We start from the raw sequence: 17,500 nt of genomic DNA, 5'->3' as shown, positions 1-17,500 counted from the left end.
TAAGAAAGAGAGGTAATGTCTGATTGAGCCAATAAATGAATCGCATCGGAGCATACATGAAATCTCATTAGTTGAATTAAACTGAAGGTTTCTAGTTTTTTTCATGAGAGTTAATTTGAGCTGTTCTTTCAACTATTACTCGAATCAAGTCCATCTCATGAAGTGCTGCCTTCATATTGTTGTTTCACATCTATGTTTTATCTGTGCATTAATAATAAATATGCTTCATCTATTGCAATCGTTGTAAAATAATAAAAATCTCTTTATGAATTTAAGTTAATAAAATCATATTTTTTTCTTGGGTTTCAATAAAACAAAAAAATAATATCTCGGACTTCTAAAGTCTTTTTATATGTTTCCTCACTGTTTGGCCACTACTTGGTCACAAATGCTCAAAACACAAACCTTTTTCGACCTAAGATACTCAATTGGTTCCTTCTACAAGTCCAATCCATCAGTTTTGGGATGTCTTTATATTTCAAGATAAATTTATGAAAAAGGGAAATTTGGGTGTTGCCTATTGTATGCACAGATACCATTAAATCAACAGAAAAAAATACTTATTTGTACTTTTCTCTCATCTTTAAAGTTTGATTCTGTTAAATAACTATTCTTGAAGGAGAGCTGCTGACCTCCAGTGTACATGGCTTAGTCAAATGCATATTAAACATAAAAATTTTCCCAAAAAGCACATAAAAAAAGTCTCTCAATGGGTTAGAAAAATAGAATAATTTTGAAACTTAGATTTAAGTTAAACAAATTATTTTTCTAGTACATTACATTAAAATACTTTGTTTGGGGCAAATTTTTACCTTTAACGTGTATTTGACTTAACCATGAACACTGGAGGTCAGCAGCTGTCCTCTTGAGCGATAGAATGCATAAATCCCTTAGACAATAGTTAATTCAACAGAATTCAAACTTTGAAAATGGGAAAAAAGTATAGGTTTTTTCAGTGCAATTTATTTTGGATCTTGTTAACGCGATTGCTGCGCATTTCCTGGCATTATTCTGGCAAGGATTGGTACTCGAAAACTAAATATTTTCCATCTTTGAGTACGCCAGTGACAAGCGGATTTCATTTGAATGTTGTTTGTTGGAACTCTTGCTATTCTGGTTCAGGTTCTTGCAAAATGAATTGCTGCAACGTCCGGGAATCGAACCCGGGCCGCCCGCGTGGCAGGCGAGCATTCTACCACTGAACCAACGTTGCTGGCACATAGGGAAAGGACAATTTGTGGCTCTTTGTAACCCCCCAAACAGCCCATGACCTATGGAGAGAAGGGCAAAATGTTATCCGCAGTCGGTAGGATTCGAACCTACGCTCCCAGAGGGAATCTGATTTCTAGTCAGACGCCTTAACCACTCGGCCACGACTGCAATCCATTGATGGGGGCACATTTGGCGGCATTCTCATACAGTAGAATAACTTGGATTAGCTTAGCTTGCCACTTCACACAGGTTTGCAAGCAGCCCGGCTAGCTCAGTCGGTAGAGCATGAGACTCTTAATCTCAGGGTCGTGGGTTCGAGCCCCACGTTGGGCGACCATTCCTTTTGGTGTGTTTCCCACTTAGCTGCAACGAGTATGAGGTGCACACTCATGGACCCACCAGCAGAAAGGGCGCCATGGCTTAGTTGGTTAAAGCGCCTGTCTAGTAAACAGGAGATCCCGAGTTCGAATCTCGGTGGTGCCTCAACTTTTTTTGACCAACCCAACTGTCAAAAGAAGGCCTCTGAAAGATTTCACTGCTCACATTTTGCCCAAGATACAGGAAAAATGAAGCGAAACAAACAGTTCAACAAAATGCCGCGACCCGGGATCGAACCGGGGACCTTTAGATCTTCAGTCTAACGCTCTCCCAACTGAGCTATCACGGCCTGTGCTATGTTCTTGGCGACCCAAGCGGAAACGCAGCAGCATAGCATTTCAAAAAGAAAAAGTGGCCTGACAGACGAAAACAAACGAACAAACAGAAAAAGAGACAGGTCCTACCGAGATTTGAACTCGGATCGCTGGATTCAGAGTCCAGAGTGCTAACCATTACACCATAGGACCTTCACATCTAGCGATGTCAAGATGCACGTACAGTTTTCCAATCGTTTTCCCATTGAAAAGAAAAAGGTAAAACAACTGGAACATATTTGCAGAAACCCTGAAATTAGGGCCAAACATGACCAATCCAAAAAGCAAGTGGGCTCGTCCGGGATTTGAACCCGGGACCTCTCGCACCCTAAGCGAGAATCATACCCCTAGACCAACGAGCCAGCTGTTGAGTGGTAACAGTGCGTGTGGGTATTTATTTGACATGCCTGCGGAAGGAGACTCACCTTTGAACGAGGACCTTCAAGAAAGAAGAAGAAAAAACAGACTGTTTGGTTCCTGCCGGGATCGAACCGGCGACCTTGTCCGTGTGAAGGACACGTGATAACCACTACACTAAGGAACCTTGCTGGTAGAGAGGCAAATTCTTTGTTTGAAATATTGAGTTGTAGCAAATGTGGTATGGATCTGTCCCAACGGTGTACTACAGGGTCTCGTGGCGCAACGGATAACGCGTCTGACTACGGATCAGAAGATTGCAGGTTCGAATCCTGCCGAGATCGGATTTTTATCTTTGAACAGACTAAATGTGTATGACTGAGACACATGGCATGACATTGCATACACAGATACATGGACAATATGTTTGTTTAGCTGCCAATACTTATGTTTTGTTCACGTTGATTGCTACGCTCAACAAGAAAAAGGTGTCTGCGCCCCCGGGTGGGCTCGAACCACCAACCTTTTGGTTAACAGCCGAACGCGCTAGCCGATTGCGCCACGGAGGCAAGTTGATGATGCTGGTATCGAAATAATTGAGAAATATGCCAACATGGTTAAATAATTGTACAATTGAGAAAGCCAGTTTGGAAAATGCTTTGTTTAAGTTTGCACTGCTAAACACATCATACATCCTTCCGTTATGGTCTAGTGGTTAGGATAGCTGGCTCTCACCCAGCAGGCCCGGGTTCGATTCCCGGTAACGGAAAACTTTTTTCCCCCCTCTTGTGCGCTTGTCCAAGTGTAGTTGAGTTGGTATAGCATCGAATTTCTCGAGAGAAGAAAAGGCAATAATTGAACAAAACTTCCGACGAGGATGGGATTCGAACCCACGCGGGCAGAGCCCATTGGATTAGCAGTCCAACGCCTTAACCACTCGGCCACCTCGTCAACTAGGAGGAGTCAGGCCGAAACTTGGGAAGCCCTTGATGTTTGCATGAAAGAATGAGATCCTGGTGGTTCAGCAGTTTTTAGAGAAGAAAAAGATTTCCCACGCCGGGAGTTGAACCCGGGCCTCCTGGGTGAAAGCCAGATATCCTAGCCGTTAGACCACGTGGGATCATGTTTCCGTCCGGGATCGAACCGGAGACCTTCTGCGTGTTAGGCAGATGTGATAACCGCTACACCACGGAAACTCTGTGGTATAGTGCCAACTAAGGTGGGATGTTATCAAATCACGGAAAAGGCTGGCCTTTGTGGTATGTACACTAGAACATTTGTGCCTTTGTCACTGTCTCTAGCCGTGATCGTCTAGTGGTTAGGACCCTGCGTTGTGGCCGCAGTAACCCAGGTTCGAATCCTGGTCACGGCAGTGACAATTTTTTCCTTTCCCTGTCACATCGTGACTTTGAATTTGGAACTGGGAGCCCATGTCATGAAGAAGCGTCAGTGGTATAGTGGTGAGCATAGCTGCCTTCCAAGCAGTTGACCCGGGTTCGATTCCCGGCTGACGCAGAGCTGAATTTTTAAGCCATGGTATGTGCCGTAATTGGCCAATACTGCTTCCAAATTGTGCAACAGAGATCACCAAGCCTCCGTAGCGCAGTAGGCAGCGCGTCAGTCTCATAATCTGAAGGCCGTGAGTTCGAGCCTCACCGGGGGCAGACTTCATTTTGATCTTAATATGTCTAATGCGTGTAGTGATGGAAAGGAAAACGAAAGTTTAGGCCTACGACACCAAGTATTCCCAGGCGGTCACCCATCCAAGTACTAACTTGGCCCAATGTTGCTTAACTTCAGTGATCGGACGAGAACTGGTGCTTTCAACATGGTATGGCCGTAGACATTGATGATGGGCAATGCAACGGAATGAGTCAATCCTTTTCTGCTGCGATGGCGTAGGGATTAAGCACAAGGTACTACAAGACAAGCAGTCGGCTTCAGGGCATTAGGGGTAGCGTGGCCGAGCGGTCTAAGGCGCTGGTTTAAGGCACCAGTCCTTTCGAGGGCGTGGGTTCGAATCCCACCGCTGCCAAAGCTTTTTCCTCACTTTAGAATTATTGTTGGCTGAAGTGGCTGTTATTCGGTTTGTTTTTGTTTTGATTGTATCTCCGTCCCCTAGGCAGACTGGGGTCAATCATTTGTTTGTCTCCATACATGATGAACAGGTTTCATGAGCTATGGCAAAATGTTGCTTGGAGATGCGGGGTATCGATCCCCGTACCTCTCGCATGCTAAGCGAGCGCTCTACCATCTGAGCTACATCCCCTTCTTGCTGTTGATGTCCGAAAGCAAGTATTTGAATCTTCTGTCTCGGGAAATCAAAAGGTCGCACAGCAACTGTGGTTAAATTGACAAAGCAATTCCTCACCCGACAGCTACCTTCGATAGCTCAGTTGGTAGAGCGGTGGACTGTAGTTGTTACTCTGCGAGCAGATATCCATAGGTCGCTGGTTCAAATCCGGCTCGAAGGAACTAACCTTTTTCGTCCTTTTTTTCATATTTTCCATCGGAACACGAACACGGTGTTAGCTTTGAACACCAATGCTCAACGACATCGGTGTCAGCATCGAGTGTAACCGACATTAGAAAGCCAGGACATGATGTTGCTTAATTTTTTTCATTTTCCCTGGCGTCTATCCATTCCTCGATAGTCTAGTGGTGAGGATCTCCGCCTGTCACGTGGAAGGCCCGGGTTCGATTCCCGGTCGGGGAGAATGCAACTTTTTGACAGGACAGCTTGAGAGACATGCATTTCATCGCTCCAGCTTTATGATAGAAGGCAATTTGGTTACATAATTTACCTCCAATACCATTGAGCCCGGGTAGCTCAGTCGGTAGAGCGTTAGGCTTTTAACCTAACGGTCCAGGGTTCGAGCCCCTGCTCGGGCGCTACCCTTTTGCACAGACGTGCACTTAAATCACTTTGTCAGCAAATTAAAAGGAGTATGGCCCGTAGGGGGATCGAACCCGTGACCTTCGCGTTATTAGCACGACGCTCTAACCAACTGAGCTAACGGGCCTACACACGGTTGTTGGACTAAAAACTTTGCATTGATATAGTGTATTTGCATAGCTTGTTGCTTGTGGCTGCCTACACCGTGAGTCAACAGTCAGTTTGGCCGAGTGGTCTAAGGCGCTGCGTTCAGGTCGCAGTCCACTTCTGTGGGCGTGAGTTCGAATCTCACAGCTGACAAACTCCTTTTTCCTGTCCATTGTGTGTGCGTGCTGCTCTATTTTGGCAGCAAACCAAATATACATAAAATGTTTGACTCAACCAGACAAGGATAGCAGAGTGGCGCAGTGGAAGCGTGCTGGGCCCATAACCCAGAGGTCCGTAGATCGAAACTACGCTCTGCTATAACCCAATTCTTTTCTTCTGTTCTGTTCTCTTTTCTTTATTTCAGACGTCAACAGGGACCACAAATGTGTCCCCGCACCCCAACACGACCCATTAGCGCAGAGGATAGCGCGTTGGACTTCTAATCCAAAGGTCCTGGGTTCGATCCCCAGATGGGTTGCAAACTGTTTTGCCAGCCAGTAAGATGTCAGGATGGCCGAGTGGTCTAAGGCGCCAGACTCAAGGCATAATCCTTGCTCTGCAATACGGAGTAGGCTCTGGAGAATTCTGGTCCTCGATGAGGGCATGGGTTCGAATCCCATTTCTGACAAACAACTTTTGGCATTAATTTTCTGCAACTGCCACCCTCCCACTCAAGGAAGTATCGCCATCAAAACGCAGAGCTAAGATTGACCACAATTGTTTGCTTGTTACACCGCACACGGGGATATAGCTCAGTGGTAGAGCATCCGGCTGCAGTCCGGCAGGTCCTTGGTTCAACTCCGAGTGTCCCCTTAGGTGAAACTTTTTTTGGTTTAGCACATTGCAACCTTGCATCCAGAAAAAAAAAGAAAGAAAAATCAAGGGCCAAACCGGGATTTGAACCCGGGACCTCCTGCACCCAAAGCAGGAATCATACCCCTAGACCATTTGGCCGCCCGGTTAGGTTAAGTCAACAGTGATTTAATACACTTGATGTAACTTTGACTGCTTTAATAAAGTCTGGCATTGAAACCAACATGATTCAGATGTTTCTCTGGATGTTGCACAGTTTTCTAATTCATATCAGACCTTTCTGTCCATATAAATAACACATAAAACCAACCGCTGGTTCATAGTTGGTAAAAATGATTAACTGAACCTAAAATTTTGGGGAGGAATAAAGATATTCAAGATTTAATTTTTTGTTTTCAAAATAAAGATACTAAGAAAGAGAGGTAATGTCTGATTGAGCCAATAAATGAATCGCATCGGAGCATACATGAAATCTCATTAGTTGAATTAAACTGAAGGTTTCTAGTTTTTTTCATGAGAGTTAATTTGAGCTGTTCTTTCAACTATTACTCGAATCAAGTCCATCTCATGAAGTGCTGCCTTCATATTGTTGTTTCACATCTATGTTTTATCTGTGCATTAATAATAAATATGCTTCATCTATTGCAATCGTTGTAAAATAATAAAAATCTCTTTATGAATTTAAGTTAATAAAATCATATTTTTTTCTTGGGTTTCAATAAAACAAAAAAATAATATCTCGGACTTCTAAAGTCTTTTTATATGTTTCCTCACTGTTTGGCCACTACTTGGTCACAAATGCTCAAAACACAAACCTTTTTCGACCTAAGATACTCAATTGGTTCCTTCTACAAGTCCAATCCATCAGTTTTGGGATGTCTTTATATTTCAAGATAAATTTATGAAAAAGGGAAATTTGGGTGTTGCCTATTGTATGCACAGATACCATTAAATCAACAGAAAAAAATACTTATTTGTACTTTTCTCTCATCTTTAAAGTTTGATTCTGTTAAATAACTATTCTTGAAGGAGAGCTGCTGACCTCCAGTGTACATGGCTTAGTCAAATGCATATTAAACATAAAAATTTTCCCAAAAAGCACATAAAAAAAGTCTCTCAATGGGTTAGAAAAATAGAATAATTTTGAAACTTAGATTTAAGTTAAACAAATTATTTTTCTAGTACATTACATTAAAATACTTTGTTTGGGGCAAATTTTTACCTTTAACGTGTATTTGACTTAACCATGAACACTGGAGGTCAGCAGCTGTCCTCTTGAGCGATAGAATGCATAAATCCCTTAGACAATAGTTAATTCAACAGAATTCAAACTTTGAAAATGGGAAAAAAGTATAGGTTTTTTCAGTGCAATTTATTTTGGATCTTGTTAACGCGATTGCTGCGCATTTCCTGGCATTATTCTGGCAAGGATTGGTACTCGAAAACTAAATATTTTCCATCTTTGAGTACGCCAGTGACAAGCGGATTTCATTTGAATGTTGTTTGTTGGAACTCTTGCTATTCTGGTTCAGGTTCTTGCAAAATGAATTGCTGCAACGTCCGGGAATCGAACCCGGGCCGCCCGCGTGGCAGGCGAGCATTCTACCACTGAACCAACGTTGCTGGCACATAGGGAAAGGACAATTTGTGGCTCTTTGTAACCCCCCAAACAGCCCATGACCTATGGAGAGAAGGGCAAAATGTTATCCGCAGTCGGTAGGATTCGAACCTACGCTCCCAGAGGGAATCTGATTTCTAGTCAGACGCCTTAACCACTCGGCCACGACTGCAATCCATTGATGGGGGCACATTTGGCGGCATTCTCATACAGTAGAATAACTTGGATTAGCTTAGCTTGCCACTTCACACAGGTTTGCAAGCAGCCCGGCTAGCTCAGTCGGTAGAGCATGAGACTCTTAATCTCAGGGTCGTGGGTTCGAGCCCCACGTTGGGCGACCATTCCTTTTGGTGTGTTTCCCACTTAGCTGCAACGAGTATGAGGTGCACACTCATGGACCCACCAGCAGAAAGGGCGCCATGGCTTAGTTGGTTAAAGCGCCTGTCTAGTAAACAGGAGATCCCGAGTTCGAATCTCGGTGGTGCCTCAACTTTTTTTGACCAACCCAACTGTCAAAAGAAGGCCTCTGAAAGATTTCACTGCTCACATTTTGCCCAAGATACAGGAAAAATGAAGCGAAACAAACAGTTCAACAAAATGCCGCGACCCGGGATCGAACCGGGGACCTTTAGATCTTCAGTCTAACGCTCTCCCAACTGAGCTATCACGGCCTGTGCTATGTTCTTGGCGACCCAAGCGGAAACGCAGCAGCATAGCATTTCAAAAAGAAAAAGTGGCCTGACAGACGAAAACAAACGAACAAACAGAAAAAGAGACAGGTCCTACCGAGATTTGAACTCGGATCGCTGGATTCAGAGTCCAGAGTGCTAACCATTACACCATAGGACCTTCACATCTAGCGATGTCAAGATGCACGTACAGTTTTCCAATCGTTTTCCCATTGAAAAGAAAAAGGTAAAACAACTGGAACATATTTGCAGAAACCCTGAAATTAGGGCCAAACATGACCAATCCAAAAAGCAAGTGGGCTCGTCCGGGATTTGAACCCGGGACCTCTCGCACCCTAAGCGAGAATCATACCCCTAGACCAACGAGCCAGCTGTTGAGTGGTAACAGTGCGTGTGGGTATTTATTTGACATGCCTGCGGAAGGAGACTCACCTTTGAACGAGGACCTTCAAGAAAGAAGAAGAAAAAACAGACTGTTTGGTTCCTGCCGGGATCGAACCGGCGACCTTGTCCGTGTGAAGGACACGTGATAACCACTACACTAAGGAACCTTGCTGGTAGAGAGGCAAATTCTTTGTTTGAAATATTGAGTTGTAGCAAATGTGGTATGGATCTGTCCCAACGGTGTACTACAGGGTCTCGTGGCGCAACGGATAACGCGTCTGACTACGGATCAGAAGATTGCAGGTTCGAATCCTGCCGAGATCGGATTTTTATCTTTGAACAGACTAAATGTGTATGACTGAGACACATGGCATGACATTGCATACACAGATACATGGACAATATGTTTGTTTAGCTGCCAATACTTATGTTTTGTTCACGTTGATTGCTACGCTCAACAAGAAAAAGGTGTCTGCGCCCCCGGGTGGGCTCGAACCACCAACCTTTTGGTTAACAGCCGAACGCGCTAGCCGATTGCGCCACGGAGGCAAGTTGATGATGCTGGTATCGAAATAATTGAGAAATATGCCAACATGGTTAAATAATTGTACAATTGAGAAAGCCAGTTTGGAAAATGCTTTGTTTAAGTTTGCACTGCTAAACACATCATACATCCTTCCGTTATGGTCTAGTGGTTAGGATAGCTGGCTCTCACCCAGCAGGCCCGGGTTCGATTCCCGGTAACGGAAAACTTTTTTCCCCCCTCTTGTGCGCTTGTCCAAGTGTAGTTGAGTTGGTATAGCATCGAATTTCTCGAGAGAAGAAAAGGCAATAATTGAACAAAACTTCCGACGAGGATGGGATTCGAACCCACGCGGGCAGAGCCCATTGGATTAGCAGTCCAACGCCTTAACCACTCGGCCACCTCGTCAACTAGGAGGAGTCAGGCCGAAACTTGGGAAGCCCTTGATGTTTGCATGAAAGAATGAGATCCTGGTGGTTCAGCAGTTTTTAGAGAAGAAAAAGATTTCCCACGCCGGGAGTTGAACCCGGGCCTCCTGGGTGAAAGCCAGATATCCTAGCCGTTAGACCACGTGGGATCATGTTTCCGTCCGGGATCGAACCGGAGACCTTCTGCGTGTTAGGCAGATGTGATAACCGCTACACCACGGAAACTCTGTGGTATAGTGCCAACTAAGGTGGGATGTTATCAAATCACGGAAAAGGCTGGCCTTTGTGGTATGTACACTAGAACATTTGTGCCTTTGTCACTGTCTCTAGCCGTGATCGTCTAGTGGTTAGGACCCTGCGTTGTGGCCGCAGTAACCCAGGTTCGAATCCTGGTCACGGCAGTGACAATTTTTTCCTTTCCCTGTCACATCGTGACTTTGAATTTGGAACTGGGAGCCCATGTCATGAAGAAGCGTCAGTGGTATAGTGGTGAGCATAGCTGCCTTCCAAGCAGTTGACCCGGGTTCGATTCCCGGCTGACGCAGAGCTGAATTTTTAAGCCATGGTATGTGCCGTAATTGGCCAATACTGCTTCCAAATTGTGCAACAGAGATCACCAAGCCTCCGTAGCGCAGTAGGCAGCGCGTCAGTCTCATAATCTGAAGGCCGTGAGTTCGAGCCTCACCGGGGGCAGACTTCATTTTGATCTTAATATGTCTAATGCGTGTAGTGATGGAAAGGAAAACGAAAGTTTAGGCCTACGACACCAAGTATTCCCAGGCGGTCACCCATCCAAGTACTAACTTGGCCCAATGTTGCTTAACTTCAGTGATCGGACGAGAACTGGTGCTTTCAACATGGTATGGCCGTAGACATTGATGATGGGCAATGCAACGGAATGAGTCAATCCTTTTCTGCTGCGATGGCGTAGGGATTAAGCACAAGGTACTACAAGACAAGCAGTCGGCTTCAGGGCATTAGGGGTAGCGTGGCCGAGCGGTCTAAGGCGCTGGTTTAAGGCACCAGTCCTTTCGAGGGCGTGGGTTCGAATCCCACCGCTGCCAAAGCTTTTTCCTCACTTTAGAATTATTGTTGGCTGAAGTGGCTGTTATTCGGTTTGTTTTTGTTTTGATTGTATCTCCGTCCCCTAGGCAGACTGGGGTCAATCATTTGTTTGTCTCCATACATGATGAACAGGTTTCATGAGCTATGGCAAAATGTTGCTTGGAGATGCGGGGTATCGATCCCCGTACCTCTCGCATGCTAAGCGAGCGCTCTACCATCTGAGCTACATCCCCTTCTTGCTGTTGATGTCCGAAAGCAAGTATTTGAATCTTCTGTCTCGGGAAATCAAAAGGTCGCACAGCAACTGTGGTTAAATTGACAAAGCAATTCCTCACCCGACAGCTACCTTCGATAGCTCAGTTGGTAGAGCGGTGGACTGTAGTTGTTACTCTGCGAGCAGATATCCATAGGTCGCTGGTTCAAATCCGGCTCGAAGGAACTAACCTTTTTCGTCCTTTTTTTCATATTTTCCATCGGAACACGAACACGGTGTTAGCTTTGAACACCAATGCTCAACGACATCGGTGTCAGCATCGAGTGTAACCGACATTAGAAAGCCAGGACATGATGTTGCTTAATTTTTTTCATTTTCCCTGGCGTCTATCCATTCCTCGATAGTCTAGTGGTGAGGATCTCCGCCTGTCACGTGGAAGGCCCGGGTTCGATTCCCGGTCGGGGAGAATGCAACTTTTTGACAGGACAGCTTGAGAGACATGCATTTCATCGCTCCAGCTTTATGATAGAAGGCAATTTGGTTACATAATTTACCTCCAATACCATTGAGCCCGGGTAGCTCAGTCGGTAGAGCGTTAGGCTTTTAACCTAACGGTCCAGGGTTCGAGCCCCTGCTCGGGCGCTACCCTTTTGCACAGACGTGCACTTAAATCACTTTGTCAGCAAATTAAAAGGAGTATGGCCCGTAGGGGGATCGAACCCGTGACCTTCGCGTTATTAGCACGACGCTCTAACCAACTGAGCTAACGGGCCTACACACGGTTGTTGGACTAAAAACTTTGCATTGATATAGTGTATTTGCATAGCTTGTTGCTTGTGGCTGCCTACACCGTGAGTCAACAGTCAGTTTGGCCGAGTGGTCTAAGGCGCTGCGTTCAGGTCGCAGTCCACTTCTGTGGGCGTGAGTTCGAATCTCACAGCTGACAAACTCCTTTTTCCTGTCCATTGTGTGTGCGTGCTGCTCTATTTTGGCAGCAAACCAAATATACATAAAATGTTTGACTCAACCAGACAAGGATAGCAGAGTGGCGCAGTGGAAGCGTGCTGGGCCCATAACCCAGAGGTCCGTAGATCGAAACTACGCTCTGCTAAAACCCAATTCTTTTCTTCTGTTCTGTTCTCTTTTCTTTATTTCAGACGTCAACAGGGACCACAAATGTGTCCCCGCACCCCAACACGACCCATTAGCGCAGAGGATAGCGCGTTGGACTTCTAATCCAAAGGTCCTGGGTTCGATCCCCAGATGGGTTGCAAACTGTTTTGCCAGCCAGTAAGATGTCAGGATGGCCGAGTGGTCTAAGGCGCCAGACTCAAGGCATAATCCTTGCTCTGCAATACGGAGTAGGCTCTGGAGAATTCTGGTCCTCGATGAGGGCATGGGTTCGAATCCCATTTCTGACAAACAACTTTTGGCATTAATTTTCTGCAACTGCCACCCTCCCACTCAAGGAAGTATCGCCATCAAAACGCAGAGCTAAGATTGACCACAATTGTTTGCTTGTTACACCGCACACGGGGATATAGCTCAGTGGTAGAGCATCCGGCTGCAGTCCGGCAGGTCCTTGGTTCAACTCCGAGTGTCCCCTTAGGTGAAACTTTTTTTGGTTTAGCACATTGCAACCTTGCATCCAGAAAAAAAAAGAAAGAAAAATCAAGGGCCAAACCGGGATTTGAACCCGGGACCTCCTGCACCCAAAGCAGGAATCATACCCCTAGACCATTTGGCCGCCCGGTTAGGTTAAGTCAACAGTGATTTAATACACTTGATGTAACTTTGACTGCTTTAATAAAGTCTGGCATTGAAACCAACATGATTCAGATGTTTCTCTGGATGTTGCACAGTTTTCTAATTCATATCAGACCTTTCTGTCCATATAAATAACACATAAAACCAACCGCTGGTTCATAGTTGGTAAAAATGATTAACTGAACCTAAAATTTTGGGGAGGAATAAAGATATTCAAGATTTAATTTTTTGTTTTCAAAATAAAGATACTAAGAAAGAGAGGTAATGTCTGATTGAGCCAATAAATGAATCGCATCGGAGCATACATGAAATCTCATTAGTTGAATTAAACTGAAGGTTTCTAGTTTTTTTCATGAGAGTTAATTTGAGCTGTTCTTTCAACTATTACTCGAATCAAGTCCATCTCATGAAGTGCTGCCTTCATATTGTTGTTTCACATCTATGTTTTATCTGTGCATTAATAATAAATATGCTTCATCTATTGCAATCGTTGTAAAATAATAAAAATCTCTTTATGAATTTAAGTTAATAAAATCATATTTTTTTCTTGGGTTTCAATAAAACAAAAAAATAATATCTCGGACTTCTAAAGTCTTTTTATATGTTTCCTCACTGTTTGGCCACTACTTGGTCACAAATGCTCAAAACACAAACCTTTTTCGACCTAAGATACTCAATTGGTTCCTTCTACAAGTCCAATCCATCAGTTTTGGGATGTCTTTATATTTCAAGATAAATTTATGAAAAAGGGAAATTTGGGTGTTGCCTATTGTATGCACAGATACCATTAAATCAACAGAAAAAAATACTTATTTGTACTTTTCTCTCATCTTTAAAGTTTGATTCTGTTAAATAACTATTCTTGAAGGAGAGCTGCTGACCTCCAGTGTACATGGCTTAGTCAAATGCATATTAAACATAAAAATTTTCCCAAAAAGCACATAAAAAAAGTCTCTCAATGGGTTAGAAAAATAGAATAATTTTGAAACTTAGATTTAAGTTAAACAAATTATTTTTCTAGTACATTACATTAAAATACTTTGTTTGGGGCAAATTTTTACCTTTAACGTGTATTTGACTTAACCATGAACACTGGAGGTCAGCAGCTGTCCTCTTGAGCGATAGAATGCATAAATCCCTTAGACAATAGTTAATTCAACAGAATTCAAACTTTGAAAATGGGAAAAAAGTATAGGTTTTTTCAGTGCAATTTATTTTGGATCTTGTTAACGCGATTGCTGCGCATTTCCTGGCATTATTCTGGCAAGGATTGGTACTCGAAAACTAAATATTTTCCATCTTTGAGTACGCCAGTGACAAGCGGATTTCATTTGAATGTTGTTTGTTGGAACTCTTGCTATTCTGGTTCAGGTTCTTGCAAAATGAATTGCTGCAACGTCCGGGAATCGAACCCGGGCCGCCCGCGTGGCAGGCGAGCATTCTACCACTGAACCAACGTTGCTGGCACATAGGGAAAGGACAATTTGTGGCTCTTTGTAACCCCCCAAACAGCCCATGACCTATGGAGAGAAGGGCAAAATGTTATCCGCAGTCGGTAGGATTCGAACCTACGCTCCCAGAGGGAATCTGATTTCTAGTCAGACGCCTTAACCACTCGGCCACGACTGCAATCCATTGATGGGGGCACATTTGGCGGCATTCTCATACAGTAGAATAACTTGGATTAGCTTAGCTTGCCACTTCACACAGGTTTGCAAGCAGCCCGGCTAGCTCAGTCGGTAGAGCATGAGACTCTTAATCTCAGGGTCGTGGGTTCGAGCCCCACGTTGGGCGACCATTCCTTTTGGTGTGTTTCCCACTTAGCTGCAACGAGTATGAGGTGCACACTCATGGACCCACCAGCAGAAAGGGCGCCATGGCTTAGTTGGTTAAAGCGCCTGTCTAGTAAACAGGAGATCCCGAGTTCGAATCTCGGTGGTGCCTCAACTTTTTTTGACCAACCCAACTGTCAAAAGAAGGCCTCTGAAAGATTTCACTGCTCACATTTTGCCCAAGATACAGGAAAAATGAAGCGAAACAAACAGTTCAACAAAATGCCGCGACCCGGGATCGAACCGGGGACCTTTAGATCTTCAGTCTAACGCTCTCCCAACTGAGCTATCACGGCCTGTGCTATGTTCTTGGCGACCCAAGCGGAAACGCAGCAGCATAGCATTTCAAAAAGAAAAAGTGGCCTGACAGACGAAAACAAACGAACAAACAGAAAAAGAGACAGGTCCTACCGAGATTTGAACTCGGATCGCTGGATTCAGAGTCCAGAGTGCTAACCATTACACCATAGGACCTTCACATCTAGCGATGTCAAGATGCACGTACAGTTTTCCAATCGTTTTCCCATTGAAAAGAAAAAGGTAAAACAACTGGAACATATTTGCAGAAACCCTGAAATTAGGGCCAAACATGACCAATCCAAAAAGCAAGTGGGCTCGTCCGGGATTTGAACCCGGGACCTCTCGCACCCTAAGCGAGAATCATACCCCTAGACCAACGAGCCAGCTGTTGAGTGGTAACAGTGCGTGTGGGTATTTATTTGACATGCCTGCGGAAGGAGACTCACCTTTGAACGAGGACCTTCAAGAAAGAAGAAGAAAAAACAGACTGTTTGGTTCCTGCCGGGATCGAACCGGCGACCTTGTCCGTGTGAAGGACACGTGATAACCACTACACTAAGGAACCTTGCTGGTAGAGAGGCAAATTCTTTGTTTGAAATATTGAGTTGTAGCAAATGTGGTATGGATCTGTCCCAACGGTGTACTACAGGGTCTCGTGGCGCAACGGATAACGCGTCTGACTACGGATCAGAAGATTGCAGGTTCGAATCCTGCCGAGATCGGATTTTTATCTTTGAACAGACTAAATGTGTATGACTGAGACACATGGCATGACATTGCATACACAGATACATGGACAATATGTTTGTTTAGCTGCCAATACTTATGTTTTGTTCACGTTGATTGCTACGCTCAACAAGAAAAAGGTGTCTGCGCCCCCGGGTGGGCTCGAACCACCAACCTTTCGGTTAACAGCCGAACGCGCTAGCCGATTGCGCCACGGAGGCAAGTTGATGATGCTGGTATCGAAATAATTGAGAAATATGCCAACATGGTTAAATAATTGTACAATTGAGAAAGCCAGTTTGGAAAATGCTTTGTTTAAGTTTGCACTGCTAAACACATCATACATCCTTCCGTTATGGTCTAGTGGTTAGGATAGCTGGCTCTCACCCAGCAGGCCCGGGATCGATTCCCGGTAACGGAAAACTTTTTTCCCCCCTCTTGTGCGCTTGTCCAAGTGTAGTTGAGTTGGTATAGCATCGAATTTCTCGAGAGAAGAAAAGGCAATAATTGAACAAAACTTCCGACGAGGATGGGATTCGAACCCACGCGGGCAGAGCCCATTGGATTAGCAGTCCAACGCCTTAACCACTCGGCCACCTCGTCAACTAGGAGGAGTCAGGCCGAAACTTGGGAAGCCCTTGATGTTTGCATGAAAGAATGAGATCCTGGTGGTTCAGCAGTTTTTAGAGAAGAAAAAGATTTCCCACGCCGGGAGTTGAACCCGGGCCTCCTGGGTGAAAGCCAGATATCCTAGCCGTTAGACCACGTGGGATCATGTTTCCGTCCGGGATCGAACCGGAGACCTTCTGCGTGTTAGGCAGATGTGATAACCGCTACACCACGGAAACTCTGTGGTATAGTGCCAACTAAGGTGGGATGTTATCAAATCACGGAAAAGGCTGGCCTTTGTGGTATGTACACTAGAACATTTGTGCCTTTGTCACTGTCTCTAGCCGTGATCGTCTAGTGGTTAGGACCCTGCGTTGTGGCCGCAGTAACCCAGGTTCGAATCCTGGTCACGGCAGTGACAATTTTTTCCTTTCCCTGTCACATCGTGACTTTGAATTTGGAACTGGGAGCCCATGTCATGAAGAAGCGTCAGTGGTATAGTGGTGAGCATAGCTGCCTTCCAAGCAGTTGACCCGGGTTCGATTCCCGGCTGACGCAGAGCTGAATTTTTAAGCCATGGTATGTGCCGTAATTGGCCAATACTGCTTCCAAATTGTGCAACAGAGATCACCAAGCCTCCGTAGCGCAGTAGGCAGCGCGTCAGTCTCATAATCTGAAGGCCGTGAGTTCGAGCCTCACCGGGGGCAGACTTCATTTTGATCTTAATATGTCTAATGCGTGTAGTGATGGAAAGGAAAACGAAAGTTTAGGCCTACGACACCAAGTATTCCCAGGCGGTCACCCATCCAAGTACTAACTTGGCCCAATGTTGCTTAACTTCAGTGATCGGACAAGAACTGGTGCTTTCAACATGGTATGGCCGTAGACATTGATGATGGGCAATGCAACGGTATGAGTCAATCCTTTTCTGCTGCGATGGCGTAGGGATTAAGCACAAGGTACTACAAGACAAGCAGTCGGCTTCAGGGCATTAGGGGTAGCGTGGCCGAGCGGTCTAAGGCGCTGGTTTAAGGCACCAGTCCTTTCGAGGGCGTGGGTTCGAATCCCACCGCTGCCAAAGCTTTTTCCTCACTTTAGAATTATTGTTGGCTGAAGTGGCTGTTATTCGGTTTGTTTTTGTTTTGATTGTATCTCCGTCCCCTAGGCAGACTGGGGTCAATCATTTGTTTGTCTCCATACATGATGAACAGGTTTCATGAGCTATGGC

At 44.9% G+C, this 17,500-nt stretch overlaps 77 non-coding genes across 77 annotated transcripts; 38 read left to right on the top strand and 39 right to left on the bottom strand.

Moving 5' to 3' along the window:
- Positions 1 to 1,142: 1,142 nt before the first annotated feature.
- Positions 1,143 to 1,213, bottom strand: TRNAG-GCC (transfer RNA glycine (anticodon GCC)). The gene has a single exon. It is a non-coding gene; the product is annotated as a tRNA-Gly (tRNA).
- Positions 1,214 to 1,298: 85 nt separating this feature from the next.
- Positions 1,299 to 1,380, bottom strand: TRNAS-AGA (transfer RNA serine (anticodon AGA)). Its single transcript has one exon. It is a non-coding gene; the product is annotated as a tRNA-Ser (tRNA).
- A 92-nt stretch (positions 1,381 to 1,472) lies between these two features.
- On the top strand, positions 1,473 to 1,545 carry TRNAK-CUU (transfer RNA lysine (anticodon CUU)). Its single transcript has one exon. It is a non-coding gene; the product is annotated as a tRNA-Lys (tRNA).
- Positions 1,546 to 1,621: 76 nt separating this feature from the next.
- TRNAT-AGU (transfer RNA threonine (anticodon AGU)) lies at positions 1,622 to 1,695 on the top strand. The gene has a single exon. It is a non-coding gene; the product is annotated as a tRNA-Thr (tRNA).
- A 111-nt stretch (positions 1,696 to 1,806) lies between these two features.
- TRNAF-GAA (transfer RNA phenylalanine (anticodon GAA)) lies at positions 1,807 to 1,879 on the bottom strand. Its single transcript has one exon. It is a non-coding gene; the product is annotated as a tRNA-Phe (tRNA).
- Positions 1,880 to 1,985: 106 nt separating this feature from the next.
- Positions 1,986 to 2,057, bottom strand: TRNAQ-CUG (transfer RNA glutamine (anticodon CUG)). The gene has a single exon. It is a non-coding gene; the product is annotated as a tRNA-Gln (tRNA).
- Positions 2,058 to 2,194: 137 nt separating this feature from the next.
- Positions 2,195 to 2,266, bottom strand: TRNAP-AGG (transfer RNA proline (anticodon AGG)). Its single transcript has one exon. It is a non-coding gene; the product is annotated as a tRNA-Pro (tRNA).
- Positions 2,267 to 2,375: 109 nt separating this feature from the next.
- TRNAV-CAC (transfer RNA valine (anticodon CAC)) lies at positions 2,376 to 2,448 on the bottom strand. Its single transcript has one exon. It is a non-coding gene; the product is annotated as a tRNA-Val (tRNA).
- Positions 2,449 to 2,532: 84 nt separating this feature from the next.
- Positions 2,533 to 2,605, top strand: TRNAR-ACG (transfer RNA arginine (anticodon ACG)). Its single transcript has one exon. It is a non-coding gene; the product is annotated as a tRNA-Arg (tRNA).
- A 151-nt stretch (positions 2,606 to 2,756) lies between these two features.
- Positions 2,757 to 2,830, bottom strand: TRNAN-GUU (transfer RNA asparagine (anticodon GUU)). Its single transcript has one exon. It is a non-coding gene; the product is annotated as a tRNA-Asn (tRNA).
- A 128-nt stretch (positions 2,831 to 2,958) lies between these two features.
- TRNAE-CUC (transfer RNA glutamic acid (anticodon CUC)) lies at positions 2,959 to 3,030 on the top strand. Its single transcript has one exon. It is a non-coding gene; the product is annotated as a tRNA-Glu (tRNA).
- A 100-nt stretch (positions 3,031 to 3,130) lies between these two features.
- On the bottom strand, positions 3,131 to 3,212 carry TRNAS-GCU (transfer RNA serine (anticodon GCU)). Its single transcript has one exon. It is a non-coding gene; the product is annotated as a tRNA-Ser (tRNA).
- Positions 3,213 to 3,309: 97 nt separating this feature from the next.
- On the bottom strand, positions 3,310 to 3,381 carry TRNAE-UUC (transfer RNA glutamic acid (anticodon UUC)). Its single transcript has one exon. It is a non-coding gene; the product is annotated as a tRNA-Glu (tRNA).
- Positions 3,382 to 3,384: 3 nt separating this feature from the next.
- TRNAV-AAC (transfer RNA valine (anticodon AAC)) lies at positions 3,385 to 3,457 on the bottom strand. Its single transcript has one exon. It is a non-coding gene; the product is annotated as a tRNA-Val (tRNA).
- Positions 3,458 to 3,561: 104 nt separating this feature from the next.
- Positions 3,562 to 3,633, top strand: TRNAH-GUG (transfer RNA histidin (anticodon GUG)). The gene has a single exon. It is a non-coding gene; the product is annotated as a tRNA-His (tRNA).
- Positions 3,634 to 3,704: 71 nt separating this feature from the next.
- Positions 3,705 to 3,776, top strand: TRNAG-UCC (transfer RNA glycine (anticodon UCC)). Its single transcript has one exon. It is a non-coding gene; the product is annotated as a tRNA-Gly (tRNA).
- Positions 3,777 to 3,852: 76 nt separating this feature from the next.
- TRNAM-CAU (transfer RNA methionine (anticodon CAU)) lies at positions 3,853 to 3,925 on the top strand. Its single transcript has one exon. It is a non-coding gene; the product is annotated as a tRNA-Met (tRNA).
- Positions 3,926 to 3,987: 62 nt separating this feature from the next.
- Positions 3,988 to 4,106, bottom strand: LOC145320429 (5S ribosomal RNA). The gene has a single exon (XR_013880214.1). It is a non-coding gene; the product is annotated as a 5S ribosomal RNA (ribosomal RNA).
- A 108-nt stretch (positions 4,107 to 4,214) lies between these two features.
- Positions 4,215 to 4,296, top strand: TRNAL-AAG (transfer RNA leucine (anticodon AAG)). Its single transcript has one exon. It is a non-coding gene; the product is annotated as a tRNA-Leu (tRNA).
- Positions 4,297 to 4,457: 161 nt separating this feature from the next.
- Positions 4,458 to 4,530, bottom strand: TRNAA-AGC (transfer RNA alanine (anticodon AGC)). Its single transcript has one exon. It is a non-coding gene; the product is annotated as a tRNA-Ala (tRNA).
- A 112-nt stretch (positions 4,531 to 4,642) lies between these two features.
- Positions 4,643 to 4,735, top strand: TRNAY-GUA (transfer RNA tyrosine (anticodon GUA)). The gene is made up of 2 exons: positions 4,643 to 4,679; positions 4,700 to 4,735. It is a non-coding gene; the product is annotated as a tRNA-Tyr (tRNA).
- Positions 4,736 to 4,905: 170 nt separating this feature from the next.
- TRNAD-GUC (transfer RNA aspartic acid (anticodon GUC)) lies at positions 4,906 to 4,977 on the top strand. The gene has a single exon. It is a non-coding gene; the product is annotated as a tRNA-Asp (tRNA).
- A 103-nt stretch (positions 4,978 to 5,080) lies between these two features.
- Positions 5,081 to 5,153, top strand: TRNAK-UUU (transfer RNA lysine (anticodon UUU)). The gene has a single exon. It is a non-coding gene; the product is annotated as a tRNA-Lys (tRNA).
- Positions 5,154 to 5,210: 57 nt separating this feature from the next.
- TRNAI-AAU (transfer RNA isoleucine (anticodon AAU)) lies at positions 5,211 to 5,284 on the bottom strand. Its single transcript has one exon. It is a non-coding gene; the product is annotated as a tRNA-Ile (tRNA).
- Positions 5,285 to 5,373: 89 nt separating this feature from the next.
- Positions 5,374 to 5,457, top strand: TRNAL-CAG (transfer RNA leucine (anticodon CAG)). The gene has a single exon. It is a non-coding gene; the product is annotated as a tRNA-Leu (tRNA).
- Positions 5,458 to 5,709: 252 nt separating this feature from the next.
- On the top strand, positions 5,710 to 5,782 carry TRNAR-UCU (transfer RNA arginine (anticodon UCU)). The gene has a single exon. It is a non-coding gene; the product is annotated as a tRNA-Arg (tRNA).
- Positions 5,783 to 5,808: 26 nt separating this feature from the next.
- TRNAL-CAA (transfer RNA leucine (anticodon CAA)) lies at positions 5,809 to 5,932 on the top strand. Its single transcript has 2 exons — positions 5,809 to 5,846; positions 5,888 to 5,932. It is a non-coding gene; the product is annotated as a tRNA-Leu (tRNA).
- Positions 5,933 to 6,045: 113 nt separating this feature from the next.
- On the top strand, positions 6,046 to 6,117 carry TRNAC-GCA (transfer RNA cysteine (anticodon GCA)). The gene has a single exon. It is a non-coding gene; the product is annotated as a tRNA-Cys (tRNA).
- A 69-nt stretch (positions 6,118 to 6,186) lies between these two features.
- TRNAP-UGG (transfer RNA proline (anticodon UGG)) lies at positions 6,187 to 6,258 on the bottom strand. The gene has a single exon. It is a non-coding gene; the product is annotated as a tRNA-Pro (tRNA).
- A 1,411-nt stretch (positions 6,259 to 7,669) lies between these two features.
- Positions 7,670 to 7,740, bottom strand: TRNAG-GCC (transfer RNA glycine (anticodon GCC)). Its single transcript has one exon. It is a non-coding gene; the product is annotated as a tRNA-Gly (tRNA).
- Positions 7,741 to 7,825: 85 nt separating this feature from the next.
- On the bottom strand, positions 7,826 to 7,907 carry TRNAS-AGA (transfer RNA serine (anticodon AGA)). Its single transcript has one exon. It is a non-coding gene; the product is annotated as a tRNA-Ser (tRNA).
- Positions 7,908 to 7,999: 92 nt separating this feature from the next.
- Positions 8,000 to 8,072, top strand: TRNAK-CUU (transfer RNA lysine (anticodon CUU)). Its single transcript has one exon. It is a non-coding gene; the product is annotated as a tRNA-Lys (tRNA).
- A 76-nt stretch (positions 8,073 to 8,148) lies between these two features.
- On the top strand, positions 8,149 to 8,222 carry TRNAT-AGU (transfer RNA threonine (anticodon AGU)). The gene has a single exon. It is a non-coding gene; the product is annotated as a tRNA-Thr (tRNA).
- A 111-nt stretch (positions 8,223 to 8,333) lies between these two features.
- TRNAF-GAA (transfer RNA phenylalanine (anticodon GAA)) lies at positions 8,334 to 8,406 on the bottom strand. Its single transcript has one exon. It is a non-coding gene; the product is annotated as a tRNA-Phe (tRNA).
- A 106-nt stretch (positions 8,407 to 8,512) lies between these two features.
- TRNAQ-CUG (transfer RNA glutamine (anticodon CUG)) lies at positions 8,513 to 8,584 on the bottom strand. Its single transcript has one exon. It is a non-coding gene; the product is annotated as a tRNA-Gln (tRNA).
- A 137-nt stretch (positions 8,585 to 8,721) lies between these two features.
- On the bottom strand, positions 8,722 to 8,793 carry TRNAP-AGG (transfer RNA proline (anticodon AGG)). The gene has a single exon. It is a non-coding gene; the product is annotated as a tRNA-Pro (tRNA).
- Positions 8,794 to 8,902: 109 nt separating this feature from the next.
- Positions 8,903 to 8,975, bottom strand: TRNAV-CAC (transfer RNA valine (anticodon CAC)). Its single transcript has one exon. It is a non-coding gene; the product is annotated as a tRNA-Val (tRNA).
- An 84-nt stretch (positions 8,976 to 9,059) lies between these two features.
- Positions 9,060 to 9,132, top strand: TRNAR-ACG (transfer RNA arginine (anticodon ACG)). Its single transcript has one exon. It is a non-coding gene; the product is annotated as a tRNA-Arg (tRNA).
- Positions 9,133 to 9,283: 151 nt separating this feature from the next.
- TRNAN-GUU (transfer RNA asparagine (anticodon GUU)) lies at positions 9,284 to 9,357 on the bottom strand. Its single transcript has one exon. It is a non-coding gene; the product is annotated as a tRNA-Asn (tRNA).
- Positions 9,358 to 9,485: 128 nt separating this feature from the next.
- Positions 9,486 to 9,557, top strand: TRNAE-CUC (transfer RNA glutamic acid (anticodon CUC)). The gene has a single exon. It is a non-coding gene; the product is annotated as a tRNA-Glu (tRNA).
- Positions 9,558 to 9,657: 100 nt separating this feature from the next.
- Positions 9,658 to 9,739, bottom strand: TRNAS-GCU (transfer RNA serine (anticodon GCU)). Its single transcript has one exon. It is a non-coding gene; the product is annotated as a tRNA-Ser (tRNA).
- A 97-nt stretch (positions 9,740 to 9,836) lies between these two features.
- On the bottom strand, positions 9,837 to 9,908 carry TRNAE-UUC (transfer RNA glutamic acid (anticodon UUC)). Its single transcript has one exon. It is a non-coding gene; the product is annotated as a tRNA-Glu (tRNA).
- A 3-nt stretch (positions 9,909 to 9,911) lies between these two features.
- TRNAV-AAC (transfer RNA valine (anticodon AAC)) lies at positions 9,912 to 9,984 on the bottom strand. Its single transcript has one exon. It is a non-coding gene; the product is annotated as a tRNA-Val (tRNA).
- Positions 9,985 to 10,088: 104 nt separating this feature from the next.
- Positions 10,089 to 10,160, top strand: TRNAH-GUG (transfer RNA histidin (anticodon GUG)). Its single transcript has one exon. It is a non-coding gene; the product is annotated as a tRNA-His (tRNA).
- Positions 10,161 to 10,231: 71 nt separating this feature from the next.
- Positions 10,232 to 10,303, top strand: TRNAG-UCC (transfer RNA glycine (anticodon UCC)). Its single transcript has one exon. It is a non-coding gene; the product is annotated as a tRNA-Gly (tRNA).
- A 76-nt stretch (positions 10,304 to 10,379) lies between these two features.
- On the top strand, positions 10,380 to 10,452 carry TRNAM-CAU (transfer RNA methionine (anticodon CAU)). Its single transcript has one exon. It is a non-coding gene; the product is annotated as a tRNA-Met (tRNA).
- A 62-nt stretch (positions 10,453 to 10,514) lies between these two features.
- On the bottom strand, positions 10,515 to 10,633 carry LOC145320428 (5S ribosomal RNA). The gene has a single exon (XR_013880213.1). It is a non-coding gene; the product is annotated as a 5S ribosomal RNA (ribosomal RNA).
- Positions 10,634 to 10,741: 108 nt separating this feature from the next.
- TRNAL-AAG (transfer RNA leucine (anticodon AAG)) lies at positions 10,742 to 10,823 on the top strand. The gene has a single exon. It is a non-coding gene; the product is annotated as a tRNA-Leu (tRNA).
- Positions 10,824 to 10,984: 161 nt separating this feature from the next.
- TRNAA-AGC (transfer RNA alanine (anticodon AGC)) lies at positions 10,985 to 11,057 on the bottom strand. Its single transcript has one exon. It is a non-coding gene; the product is annotated as a tRNA-Ala (tRNA).
- Positions 11,058 to 11,169: 112 nt separating this feature from the next.
- TRNAY-GUA (transfer RNA tyrosine (anticodon GUA)) lies at positions 11,170 to 11,262 on the top strand. The gene is made up of 2 exons: positions 11,170 to 11,206; positions 11,227 to 11,262. It is a non-coding gene; the product is annotated as a tRNA-Tyr (tRNA).
- Positions 11,263 to 11,432: 170 nt separating this feature from the next.
- Positions 11,433 to 11,504, top strand: TRNAD-GUC (transfer RNA aspartic acid (anticodon GUC)). Its single transcript has one exon. It is a non-coding gene; the product is annotated as a tRNA-Asp (tRNA).
- A 103-nt stretch (positions 11,505 to 11,607) lies between these two features.
- On the top strand, positions 11,608 to 11,680 carry TRNAK-UUU (transfer RNA lysine (anticodon UUU)). The gene has a single exon. It is a non-coding gene; the product is annotated as a tRNA-Lys (tRNA).
- Positions 11,681 to 11,737: 57 nt separating this feature from the next.
- TRNAI-AAU (transfer RNA isoleucine (anticodon AAU)) lies at positions 11,738 to 11,811 on the bottom strand. Its single transcript has one exon. It is a non-coding gene; the product is annotated as a tRNA-Ile (tRNA).
- Positions 11,812 to 11,900: 89 nt separating this feature from the next.
- On the top strand, positions 11,901 to 11,984 carry TRNAL-CAG (transfer RNA leucine (anticodon CAG)). The gene has a single exon. It is a non-coding gene; the product is annotated as a tRNA-Leu (tRNA).
- Positions 11,985 to 12,236: 252 nt separating this feature from the next.
- On the top strand, positions 12,237 to 12,309 carry TRNAR-UCU (transfer RNA arginine (anticodon UCU)). Its single transcript has one exon. It is a non-coding gene; the product is annotated as a tRNA-Arg (tRNA).
- Positions 12,310 to 12,335: 26 nt separating this feature from the next.
- Positions 12,336 to 12,459, top strand: TRNAL-CAA (transfer RNA leucine (anticodon CAA)). The gene is made up of 2 exons: positions 12,336 to 12,373; positions 12,415 to 12,459. It is a non-coding gene; the product is annotated as a tRNA-Leu (tRNA).
- Positions 12,460 to 12,572: 113 nt separating this feature from the next.
- Positions 12,573 to 12,644, top strand: TRNAC-GCA (transfer RNA cysteine (anticodon GCA)). Its single transcript has one exon. It is a non-coding gene; the product is annotated as a tRNA-Cys (tRNA).
- A 69-nt stretch (positions 12,645 to 12,713) lies between these two features.
- Positions 12,714 to 12,785, bottom strand: TRNAP-UGG (transfer RNA proline (anticodon UGG)). Its single transcript has one exon. It is a non-coding gene; the product is annotated as a tRNA-Pro (tRNA).
- A 1,411-nt stretch (positions 12,786 to 14,196) lies between these two features.
- On the bottom strand, positions 14,197 to 14,267 carry TRNAG-GCC (transfer RNA glycine (anticodon GCC)). The gene has a single exon. It is a non-coding gene; the product is annotated as a tRNA-Gly (tRNA).
- An 85-nt stretch (positions 14,268 to 14,352) lies between these two features.
- On the bottom strand, positions 14,353 to 14,434 carry TRNAS-AGA (transfer RNA serine (anticodon AGA)). The gene has a single exon. It is a non-coding gene; the product is annotated as a tRNA-Ser (tRNA).
- A 92-nt stretch (positions 14,435 to 14,526) lies between these two features.
- TRNAK-CUU (transfer RNA lysine (anticodon CUU)) lies at positions 14,527 to 14,599 on the top strand. The gene has a single exon. It is a non-coding gene; the product is annotated as a tRNA-Lys (tRNA).
- A 76-nt stretch (positions 14,600 to 14,675) lies between these two features.
- Positions 14,676 to 14,749, top strand: TRNAT-AGU (transfer RNA threonine (anticodon AGU)). The gene has a single exon. It is a non-coding gene; the product is annotated as a tRNA-Thr (tRNA).
- A 111-nt stretch (positions 14,750 to 14,860) lies between these two features.
- Positions 14,861 to 14,933, bottom strand: TRNAF-GAA (transfer RNA phenylalanine (anticodon GAA)). Its single transcript has one exon. It is a non-coding gene; the product is annotated as a tRNA-Phe (tRNA).
- Positions 14,934 to 15,039: 106 nt separating this feature from the next.
- On the bottom strand, positions 15,040 to 15,111 carry TRNAQ-CUG (transfer RNA glutamine (anticodon CUG)). The gene has a single exon. It is a non-coding gene; the product is annotated as a tRNA-Gln (tRNA).
- A 137-nt stretch (positions 15,112 to 15,248) lies between these two features.
- TRNAP-AGG (transfer RNA proline (anticodon AGG)) lies at positions 15,249 to 15,320 on the bottom strand. Its single transcript has one exon. It is a non-coding gene; the product is annotated as a tRNA-Pro (tRNA).
- Positions 15,321 to 15,429: 109 nt separating this feature from the next.
- On the bottom strand, positions 15,430 to 15,502 carry TRNAV-CAC (transfer RNA valine (anticodon CAC)). The gene has a single exon. It is a non-coding gene; the product is annotated as a tRNA-Val (tRNA).
- Positions 15,503 to 15,586: 84 nt separating this feature from the next.
- On the top strand, positions 15,587 to 15,659 carry TRNAR-ACG (transfer RNA arginine (anticodon ACG)). The gene has a single exon. It is a non-coding gene; the product is annotated as a tRNA-Arg (tRNA).
- Positions 15,660 to 15,810: 151 nt separating this feature from the next.
- On the bottom strand, positions 15,811 to 15,884 carry TRNAN-GUU (transfer RNA asparagine (anticodon GUU)). Its single transcript has one exon. It is a non-coding gene; the product is annotated as a tRNA-Asn (tRNA).
- Positions 15,885 to 16,012: 128 nt separating this feature from the next.
- Positions 16,013 to 16,084, top strand: TRNAE-CUC (transfer RNA glutamic acid (anticodon CUC)). Its single transcript has one exon. It is a non-coding gene; the product is annotated as a tRNA-Glu (tRNA).
- Positions 16,085 to 16,184: 100 nt separating this feature from the next.
- On the bottom strand, positions 16,185 to 16,266 carry TRNAS-GCU (transfer RNA serine (anticodon GCU)). The gene has a single exon. It is a non-coding gene; the product is annotated as a tRNA-Ser (tRNA).
- Positions 16,267 to 16,363: 97 nt separating this feature from the next.
- Positions 16,364 to 16,435, bottom strand: TRNAE-UUC (transfer RNA glutamic acid (anticodon UUC)). Its single transcript has one exon. It is a non-coding gene; the product is annotated as a tRNA-Glu (tRNA).
- A 3-nt stretch (positions 16,436 to 16,438) lies between these two features.
- Positions 16,439 to 16,511, bottom strand: TRNAV-AAC (transfer RNA valine (anticodon AAC)). The gene has a single exon. It is a non-coding gene; the product is annotated as a tRNA-Val (tRNA).
- A 104-nt stretch (positions 16,512 to 16,615) lies between these two features.
- Positions 16,616 to 16,687, top strand: TRNAH-GUG (transfer RNA histidin (anticodon GUG)). The gene has a single exon. It is a non-coding gene; the product is annotated as a tRNA-His (tRNA).
- Positions 16,688 to 16,758: 71 nt separating this feature from the next.
- On the top strand, positions 16,759 to 16,830 carry TRNAG-UCC (transfer RNA glycine (anticodon UCC)). Its single transcript has one exon. It is a non-coding gene; the product is annotated as a tRNA-Gly (tRNA).
- Positions 16,831 to 16,906: 76 nt separating this feature from the next.
- TRNAM-CAU (transfer RNA methionine (anticodon CAU)) lies at positions 16,907 to 16,979 on the top strand. Its single transcript has one exon. It is a non-coding gene; the product is annotated as a tRNA-Met (tRNA).
- Positions 16,980 to 17,041: 62 nt separating this feature from the next.
- On the bottom strand, positions 17,042 to 17,160 carry LOC145320441 (5S ribosomal RNA). The gene has a single exon (XR_013880225.1). It is a non-coding gene; the product is annotated as a 5S ribosomal RNA (ribosomal RNA).
- A 108-nt stretch (positions 17,161 to 17,268) lies between these two features.
- On the top strand, positions 17,269 to 17,350 carry TRNAL-AAG (transfer RNA leucine (anticodon AAG)). The gene has a single exon. It is a non-coding gene; the product is annotated as a tRNA-Leu (tRNA).
- Positions 17,351 to 17,500: the final 150 nt, after the last annotated feature.

Source organism: Acartia tonsa, chromosome 5 (assembly GCF_053477335.1).
Source record: "Acartia tonsa isolate MP-2025a chromosome 5, ASM5347733v1, whole genome shotgun sequence".
NCBI lineage: Eukaryota > Metazoa > Arthropoda > Copepoda > Calanoida > Acartiidae > Acartia > Acartia tonsa.
The sequence above is the reverse complement of the archived record's forward strand: the minus strand, read 5'-3'. Positions and strand labels throughout refer to the sequence as shown.